Source organism: Lissotriton vulgaris, chromosome 10, assembly GCF_964263255.1.
Source record: "Lissotriton vulgaris chromosome 10, aLisVul1.2, whole genome shotgun sequence".
Taxonomy (NCBI): Eukaryota; Metazoa; Chordata; class Amphibia; order Caudata; family Salamandridae; genus Lissotriton; species Lissotriton vulgaris.
Genome location: NC_141698.1, coordinates 17606199 through 17616944, shown reverse-complemented (window position 1 = coordinate 17616944; position 10746 = coordinate 17606199).

The window sequence follows — 10746 nt, the reverse complement described above, 5'->3', positions numbered from 1 at the left end:
ATCTGGGCGGAGCCTAACCACACATCTGATCTGATTGGCTGACAGCACTTCATCCAAGAAGTGTTGGCAGCCATCTTGGGACCAATATACATGATAGCACCTCATTAAAAAGCATTGTAGTTAATAGAGGGTTTTAGGACTTTAGTTACATTATAAATCATTTGTTGATGGTACCATACTCGTTTTAGAAATTGTGGTGGGTTCTAAGGTGATTTTACCATGTGAAAAAACCTTCTGCTGTGATATCATGAATATTGTTTGAAAGAAAACTAATATCTCATGATTTTCCCACAGTGGTTTGGAAGGGGATCTATAAGCTAAACTGAAAGCATATTTTCTGTAAATTCACATTATCTTTCTCAGTCATGTGAAAATGAAGTCTGACATTCTCAGTAAAACATGTACATCCAACAAGGACGGAGACTGTCAGTTGATTCCTTTGTGTTCTACTGCAGCCTCCTAGAGTGTTCTAAAGAACAACTAGAGCGCTAACAGTCCTACTTATTACAAAGGTATGGCACACCTGAAGCCATCTTGATTGGAATAAAGTGGTAACTCTTAAAACATTTAATTTAAAAAGAAACAACATGAGGGGGTATATTTTGCCATAGAAAGTATGATTAGTGCTGCAGAATGAAAAATTAGGGCACATTTTGAGTGATTCTCAAATCCTTTTCTATTTCATTAAAACATTCTGACATGCAGTCTCCCAAAATGGCCACCAGAGACAAAAGAGCCCAAATGTAGCCCAAATATCACCCAGATGTAGCCCAAGTATAGCCCAATGACAGAATGTCCCAGAGTGTTTTAAAGAACAACTAGAGCGCTAACAGTCCTACTTATTACAAAGGTATGGCACACCTGAAGCCATCTTGATTGGAATAAAGTGGTAACTCTTAAAACATTTAATTTAAAAAGAAACAACATGAGGGGGTATATTTTGCCATAGAAAGTATGATTAGTGCTGCAGAATGAAAAATGAGGGCACATTTTGAGTGACTTCTCAAATCCTTTTCTATTTCATTAAAACATTCTGACATGCAGTCTCCTAAAATGGCCACCAGAGACAAAAGAGCCCAAATGTAGCCCAAATATCACCCAGATGTAGCCCAAGTATAGCCCAATGACAGAATGTCCCAGAGTGTTCTAAAGAGCAACTAGAGCGCTAACAGTCCTACTTATTACAAAGGTATGGCACACCTGAAGCCATCTTGATTGGAATAAAGTGGTAACTCTTAAAACATTTAATTTAAAAAGAAACAACATGAGGGGGTATATTTTGCCATAGAAAGTATGATTAGTGCTGCAGAATGAAAAATTAGGGCACATTTTGAGTGACTTCTCAAATCCTTTTCTATTTCATTAAAACATTCTGACATGCAGTCTCCCAAAATGGCCACCAGAGACAAAAGAGCCCAAATGTAGCTCAAATATCACCCAGATGTAGCCCAAGTATAGCCCAATGACAGAATGTCCCAGAGTGTTCTAAAGAACAACTAGAGCGCTAACAGTCCTACTTATTACAAAGGTATAGCACACCTGGAGCCATCGTGATGGGAATAAAGTGGTAACTCTTAAAACATTTAATTTAAAAAGGAACAAAATTAGGGGGTATATTATGCAATAGAAGGTTTTATTAGTGCTGCAGAAAGAAAAATTAGGGCACATTTTGAGTGACTTTTCAAATCCTCTTTTATTTCATTAAAAAATTCTGACATGCAGTCTCCCAAAATGGCCACCAGAGACAAAAGAGCCCAAATGTAGCCCAAATATCACCCAGATGTAGCCCAAGTATAGCCCAATGACAGAATGTCCCAGAGTGTTCTAAAGAACAACTAGAGCGCTAATAGTCCTACTTATTACAAAGGTATGGCACACCTGAAGCCATCTTGATTGGAATAAAGTGGTAACTCTTAAAACATTTAATTTAAAAAGGAACAAAATGAGGGGGTATATTTTGCCATATGAATTATGATTAGTGCTGCAGAAAGAAAAATTAGGGCACATTTTGAGTGACTTCTCAAACCCCCTTCAATTTCATTAAAAAATTCTGACATACAGTCTCCCAAGATGGCCACCAGAGACAAAAGAGCCTAAATGTAGCCCAAATATCACCCAGATGTACCCCAAGTATAGCCCTATGACAGAATGTCCCAGAGTGTTCTAAAGAACAACTACAGCGCTAACAGTCTTACTTATGACAAAAGTATGGCACACCAGAAGCCATCTTGATTGGAATGAAGTGGTAAGTCTGAAAACACTCAATTTAAAAAGGAACAACATGAGGGGGTTAATTTTGCCATAGAAAGTATGATTAGTGCTTCAGAAAGAAAAATTAGGGATCATTTTGAGTGACTTCTCAAATCCTCTTCTATTTCATTAAAAAAATTCTGACATGCAGACTGAAACATGCACTTTGAATACCAGCAGCAGACGTCCCTGGTGAGCAGTAGCTTTACTACAGTGATCTAATGTGCAACTAGAGTGCTAACATTCAGAATTTATGGCAAATGTGTGACACATCTGAATGCCTTCTTGATGGAACCAAAGTAAACAAGCATTGAAAATGCAATAGATCTCGCCCTCGTTTAAGTTAAAGCCATTCTGTTTGTAATGAGGTGGCTTTTTAGCTTTGCTTTTATTTGTGTTTTTTCGACTTTCATGTAAATAACATGCATATGTATGCATATAAGTATATGTATGCATGCATTTATGTTTGTATTTATATAGATATACAGATGATATATGTTTATATATGTATGTATATATATATTCACTGAAAAAACCATAGGCTATAGACCATATATAGTTAGGAATTAGCATTTACAAAACCTTGAAAATTCACTGAAAAAACCATAGGTTATAGACCATATATAGTTAGGAATTAGCATTTACAAAACCTTGAAAATTCACTGAAAAAACCATAGGTTATAGACCATATATAGTTAGGAATTCACAGTTACAAAACCTTATTTTACTCACACAAAACCATTGAAATTCCATATATAGTTAGTTGCACTAACTATATATCTCGCACCCGCAATCCACTGCTGATGATGTCACATATTACATCATTCATGACATGGTCAGTGACATCACTGATGACATCACTGATGACATCTCAAATGACATCACTGATGACAACATCCAGTGACTGTATGTTTCTGTAAAGTTAAAATATGTCTTACATATTGAAGAATGAGTGGATGTATAAGTGTCTGGATGAAGGATTTAGTAGGTGCATGACTGACTGTATGAGTGAGTGATTAAATGTGTCTCACTGAGTGCATGGGTTAGTGACTAAACTGTCTTAATTTGTGCATCATTATGTCTGTTGTTCTGTAAACTGTTGCATGTGTTGATAAGTAGCTATATGAGTAACTATATGGGTTATTGATTGGTTGACCAAGTATTTGTGTGGGAGACTGAGTGTGTGTGTGGGTGGCTGGGAGGTGTATGACTCTGTGCATAGATGTGTGAGCAGTTGATTCACTAGATGTATGGTTTCAAAAGTGCATGTGGAAACAGCTGTATGGGCGGTTGACTGTGTGCATGAGTGTATTGGTGAGTGAATGGATATCTCAGTGCTACATGTCAAAGTAAGTACATATGTAAAACACAGTACATGTGAGAGTTGACATATATAAATAACTGTGCATAAGAGCCAGTGAATGTGTGAGTGGCTGTATGGATCATTGTGAACTTGTATCAGGGATTGTATAAGAGAGTAATTATGTGTTAGTATATGTTTGAATAAGTAAAGTTTGTATAACTGTATAGTTGAGGAAATGGAGGTGTAATTGATTCTTTGCATGACTGACTAGGTGTGTGAGTAACTCCATGGATGAGTGACAGTCTGTGAGTGTCTGTTTACACTGATTGTATCTAAGGTTATATTAGAGTCTGAAGAGGTTCATCGTATTATCACATGAATGATATCATCAGTGATGTGATCAGTAATGTCAAATGAGATGTCATCAGTGATGTCATCAGTGATGTCATTTGAGATGTCATCAGTGATGTCATCAGTGATGTCACTGACCATGTCATGAATGATGTAATATGTGACATCATCAGCAGTGGATTGCGGGTGCGTGATATATAGTTAGTGCAACTAACTATATATGGAATTTCAATGGTTTTGTGTGAGTAAAATAAGGTTTTGTAACTGCGAATTCCTAACTATATATGGTCTATAACCTATGGTTTTTTCAGTGAATATATATATATATATATATATATATATATATATATCACTCCTTCCTGCTTCTCCCAGCTCGGCATGCAGGACACAAGGACCACCACACAGCTTTTCCAGTTTAAAGGGTCAGTTTATTATCTCCTCTCATTCTCTCTGGCATGACGCGTTTCGGGTAGGAACTACCCTTGATCACAAAACGGTACTTTGGTTTAGAGAACCTTTAAATACTCATTTTTTTACATTTTTTTGATAAGCACACCACGTGATTAATGAAAAGTGAAAACACACTTCTAAACAGTATATATAGGGTAAGTGGCTGTTTCATACATTTCAAAGCACATTTATGTAATCTCTTTCTTATTTTTAAAAACTTTTGTTTTTCAAGTTTAAACACATACTAGCAGCATAAATGCATTAGTAGTAAATCTGGACTCAATATGCATAAAAGTTTACACAAATCAATTGATATGGCACATATTATTACATTTCTAAAATGGGGTTCTAAAACCATTAACTATGTACATCTTAAAAACTGTATAAAAATATATATATCTAAATACAAAATTTATACTATTTCCAAAATAAATATGTCCATCTGTTACACACAATTTTAAGTAAATATGAATTCTAACAGCATGAACGCTATTATAAATATGTGCAAAATTATGCCATCTTGTAAACTTCACTATTTGATGTTCTGTAGTGCTTAGCCCAGTACTACCATTTGTGCAAATCTCCTGCGTAAATGCAATTACACATGTGCATATAAGCAAAAAGTGCAAAAAATATCCATATACATATATCCATGTGCAAAATAACACTAGATTCAATAATCTTAGTGTTCCTAACAACTGGTCCCAGTTGTTTGTAAACAGCTCACTTCAATTCCTATGTCAAAAAATGAAGTGCTAGGTGCTGTACAAATGAAGGTGAGTTGATGCTAAAATATACAGTATTAAAAAATGTATACATGTATAAAATATAACTAATTGTGCGATTTTCTATGCCTTAACTATAATCCATTAATATAAACATACAATCAAAAACACATTCTCTATAAAAGTGATCAAGGGGAAGAGTGGCTTATTTCCTCAGTTTTTTCCAGATAAATCAAAGTTCTGCAATCCTGCTAAACAAGTCGTATAGTTTATATGGATATATTGGAACTTGATGTTAATTACTGTTTTATCCTCTCTTCTCTCTTAATATTCCTTTACTATGTATTTTCCAAAATTTCTAGGAAAAAGGGAAAAAAATGTAAATATGAAGAGAAGGTAGTAGCCACACGGTTATAGATTCAGAAACAGATAAAATCAAAAGTACCGGACTAAGGAGACAATTTGTTTTACAGAAATGTATGTAAGTCCTCTGTGTTATTGAGGCCCTGGGGAAACTTAGAATTAAGATTCAGAATATATTTGGCCTCTAGTTGTCGCAAGAGAGTTTCCCTATCACCTCCCTTTCTGGGCATCGGGACGTGATCAATTACAAAGTATTTTAAACAGTTAATGTCCTTATTATGCACGGACTTAAAATGCCGTGCTACCGGATAAGCCGGATCACAATTGATGATAGCTCTTATGTGTTGCAGGATTCTCACGTGCACTTGTTTCTTCATACTGCCCACATACCTGAGCCCACAAGTGCACGTGAGAACATACACAGCATAATCCGTGCGACAATTGAAGTTTCCTTTAATTTTGAGTTCTTGTTCCCTGAATGGGGTACATATATACACACAGATACATTAAAGTACAGCAACACTTAAAAATCTGAGTTTATTAGATACAACTTAAATCTACTACATATATTACTTTCCTTATACCTTCTTTATATTGGAGAAGTGTGGCTCACTGGTTAGAGCAGGCAGACCCTGAAGCAGAGGTCAGACCCGGGACCAGGGTTCAATTCCCGACGCGGCAGGGTCTTGAGCTCAAATGTCCATGGACTCGATAATTCTCGCTTCGGTGCCTGACCTTATCATGGGTTCACACTCTGCAACTCTGGGCATTAAGCTTGCTTAATCTCCACAACGGCCCCCTCGCGGCGGGATGCCTGGCTTTCACCTTGGGGATGCCCTGTAGGGGCTATCTCACAGGGAAAAGCCAGGACGGGTTCCCAAAGCAAGCGCGGAGATACACCTTCGGGGGTCGATTCTGGCGCTATATAAGAAACATAATAATAATAATATTAATATAGTTACATCTAATTCAGCATCTCCAATGCACCACCTACATCTCACCCTATACCTATAGCAATATATCATCTACCTCCACTCTCTGACTCATCCCAAACCCCTTTCTACTACTGTGATCCCCAAAATAATACTTTCTAGATTCTTCCTCTTTGCATCATCTCATACCTGTTTCACTATTCAGATCTCCCAAACACGTCTTTTTAAGCTATGAGATCCCAAAAACTCTTACAAGACCCAACCCTCTTCTATCCCTCCACTATCCTTTTCAATCCATCTAACAGACTCACATGTCCACTGCTCAAATTATTTTCATATTTTGCTATACTAATTCCCCATTAATCCTGTTTGGTTCCGGATTAGTGTGCTACCCGCCAAAAAGCGCTTCAACACCTCATCAGGGGTAGCAAGCTCAATGTAAATACAAACCCTTACCTCTTCTATCCCTCCACTATCCCTTTTTCGATCCAAATACCAAACTCACGTGTTCACTGCTGAAATTAATTTTATATTCCCCCATACTAATGCACCACTAATTCTCCTTGGGTTCTGGAGTAGCGGGCTACTCGCTGAAAAAGCGATTTAACGCCTCGTCAGGGGTAGTAAGCGCTACATAAATACAATTACAATTACAGTTATCACCCAGCTGTTAACTAGTATTTAAGTACAGCACCCCCCTTGCCTGTTCACTCTTGTTTGTATAGCTCATAAGACTAGACTCCCAGCTCTCACCTGCATTTCTGCTCGAAAATTTGTCGCAAAGACCATGGCTGGACCAGTTTGTGCTGAATTCACAAAAATACAGATTTGAACAGAAGGGATCATAAAACTTAACTGCTAGAATGCAGATCTGTTTGAAACCTGAATATAAAGATGGGGCAGAAACTTATAGTCAGGGCCCCAAAAGTTCCTGACCAGACGGTTAGGGTCTCACACCAGTGCCAAATGCAGCGTTGACCAGTTTGACCTGCAGCGTTGGGGTACTGACCACCGGCTGCCCATGTCGGGGTCGAAACCAGTAATCCGGGGAAGAATTGACTCATCTGCCGGAAGGGGCTGCCTGCAGATAACCTCAAAGGTGAGAACTGACTGACTGCGCAGGTGTGACATTAATAGAGTTGGCTGTTCATGAAGAAGACGCCACTCAAAAGATGACAATGCTGGGAAGGGTCTTGGCAAAGCAACGCCACTGTTGCAACATGAGGTGTGACCTGCATCGAGAAGCTGTAGGAAGATCTTGAAGCCTCAATGTGTCTTCCCAGTAGAGAGCGAGCCAACAACTTTGATAGGGGTATCTGGGAATCCACCGGAAGGAGAATTCCAAATTTGCGACCTAGCGCTAAGAAGTGCCAAAGCACAAAGATGAACTTGACCTTCGGATATGGTCAAACTCTCAAGAGTAGTCCAGATCCACCTCTGATGAGAGGGGCGGAGGTTGAGGTTGGGCCTGTGGAAGACCCAAGCAGCAAGATCTCCGTGACTGCAAACTCCATGACCCCCAGCGCACCTCTGACTCACTGATGATGGGGCTACCATGACATGCCGTCTGCTAGGCTGTAGTCGGGACCACACAGTTTGCATACAATGGCAAGATTTGACCGCTCCTACTTGCAGTGTCTTGCGAGTTAACAATGGCAGAACTCTTTTAGCTCCTGATAAACTCCGTAGAGCTATGATGTAATGAATAGAGTGCATTGCAGTGAAGGCGGCTTTAGAATGTTGAGTTTGCAGTTCGACGCAGATGAATAAAGACATGGGATGCTATGCTGCAAGTGTGGGACAGCCATTGGCGAGTACCCCGGCTGGGAAGATGCTACACCACTGTGAGTAACGCATACAAGAGCTGCCGGCACAGTAAGGCATCTTGAGCTTTTCCACCATGTAGGAAGGTGCAGTGGCATTGCGCCGATATGGGTCAGAACCGTGTCCCGAAGGGAAAGAGCAAACCGCACAAGACTTACTCCAGTCAGCCCCACTGTGATTCCCTCCCGTACGGGAAAGGCCAAAGTCCCTGGCCAAAAAGGCTTTCATTATATAATCTCACAAAAAGGTCTCTTCCCGAGGAATTTTCACCATCTAAGTTACCACTCCCACTATATAGTACACACAAAAGGCAACCAGATGGTATCACAACCTCGCATGTGGATGGGAATGTCCAAATGAACAAACAAAAAAGGGGCATTTGCTTTTTAAAGACGAGAACCCTCACTCACCCGTAGGTGACATGTTTCATCATTGGGTTCCCTCTTGCACACAGTGCCCGCTAGGTGCACTGTGTGGGCTACAACTCTCCCTCAGGAGAGGAGCGTGTGGTGTTTTCTACTCCAATGTTTTGGGACAGTAGGGGCAGAGTGCAAAAAATATATCAAAAAGTGGGTTAAAACTGCCTCAAAAGGAAAATCTGTTTATTAAGTATCCCAATGGACAGTATTAAAAAACAGTGTGAATGACAGGAATAAGGATATTCCCTATCTGGTCAGGTCAACACGTTTCTGCCCGGATGACCAAAAGGTTTGTGGCATTCATCAGGACAATTTAAATGTCACTCTGCTAAAAGTGGGAAGAAAAAGAAAAAACCATACTTAATTCTATGGATATCTTCAGAACCAACTTCAGTCTGGTCTGTTTCAAGTCAGACCAAATGTCTGCGTCTCCCTTTACTCTGTCCTCTATATACGTGGTTCAAGGGGACCGGCTATTACTGCTACAGATCTCCAAATATAGAGGCCGTCCAAGGCTTTCACCCAGTCAGCGTGGGTGCTGTTTCACAGTAGGACTCTGTAGTAACTGCTCTCTGTGTCTTTTGTAGGTGTGTTTTTGAGGTGCCTTAGTTTCTTAAACTTGAGTAATAGCTCATCCACAGTTGATCAATTATTAAGCGATGTTTTCTTCAGTACTGAGGCCCAGATTGATCGGTCGTTTGCACTGTCCTTGCGTTGCACAAGGCGATGCAAGGTCCGCGCACGGCTTCAGTAATATTTAGAACCCCTGCGAGGGGAGGTTTGCGCCGCCTCGCGTGCCTTTGTAAAGAAATGTAATGCAATGCAGCGGCTTGCTCTGTGTTATGCTGGGGGCGTTCCTTGGGTGGAGCGCGAGCGTTCCTTCGCTTCCACTCATGGTGTTTGGTGCATTCCCAGAGTTAATAAAGCGAATGAACCTGGGAATGCGTCAAGATGCTGCGACGTCCCCAGTGAGGCGTAACGAGGAGAAATATCTTTGTTTCTCCTTGCTATTTTCTCTTTCCCCAGCACAGATGGAAAGAGGGAAATGCCTCTCAGGATTGTTGTTGTGCAGGAAAGTGCCCCTTCCTGCACAAAAACAATCCCGCTTACAGCGCAGACACTCTTGCACCATGGTGCAATGGTGCCCTGTTGGCGCTAGGTAGCGCACTGTGCACCAGTACAAGCAGAGAATATAAATGCTCCGTATCTTTGTATATATAGAACACTTCTGCTCTCAACCTTTCAGGCAGCGCTACAACTTTGCTGTCCTGCGTTGCGTGAAGGAATAGTAAATATGTCCCTGAGTCTCAGACCTGACGCCGCCTCCCTTACCAAGCCTTGGACTGCTCAGCGTTGCTGTCCTGCGTTGCATGAAAGATTAGTAAATATGTCCCTGAGTCTCAGACCTGACGCCGCCTCCCTTACCAAGCCTTGGACTGCTCAGCGTTACTGTCCTGCGTTGCGTGAAAGATTAGTAAATATGTCCCTGAGTCTCAGACCTGACACCGCCTCCCTTACCAAGCCTTAGACTGCTCAGCGTTGCTGCCCTGCGTTGCGTGAAGGATTAGTAAATATGTCCCTGAGTCTGAGACCTGACACCGCCTCCCTTACCAAGCCTTAGACTGCTCAGCGTTGCTGTCCTGCGTTGCATGAAAGATTAGTAAATATGTCCCTGAGTCTCAGACCGGACACCGCCTCTCTTACCAAGACTTGGACTGCTCAACAATGCTGTCCTGCGTTGCGTGAAAGATTAGTAAATATGTCCCTGAGTCTCAGACCTGACACCGCCTCTCTTACCAAGCCTTAGACTGCTCAACAATGCTGTCCTGCGTTGCGTGAAAGATTAGTAAATATGTCCCCGAGTCTCAGACCGGACACCGCCTCCCTTACCAAGCCTTAGACTGCTCAGCGTTGCTGTCCTGCGTTGCGTGAAAGATTAGTAAATATGTCCCTGAGTCTCAGACCTGACACCGCCTCCCTTACCAAGCCTCGGACTGCTCAACAATGCTGTCCTGCGTTGCGTGAAAGATTAGTAAATATGTCCCTGAGTCTCAGACCTGACACCGCCTCTCTTACCAAGCCTTGGACTGCTCAGCGTTGCTGTCCTGCGTTGTGTGAAAGATTAGTAA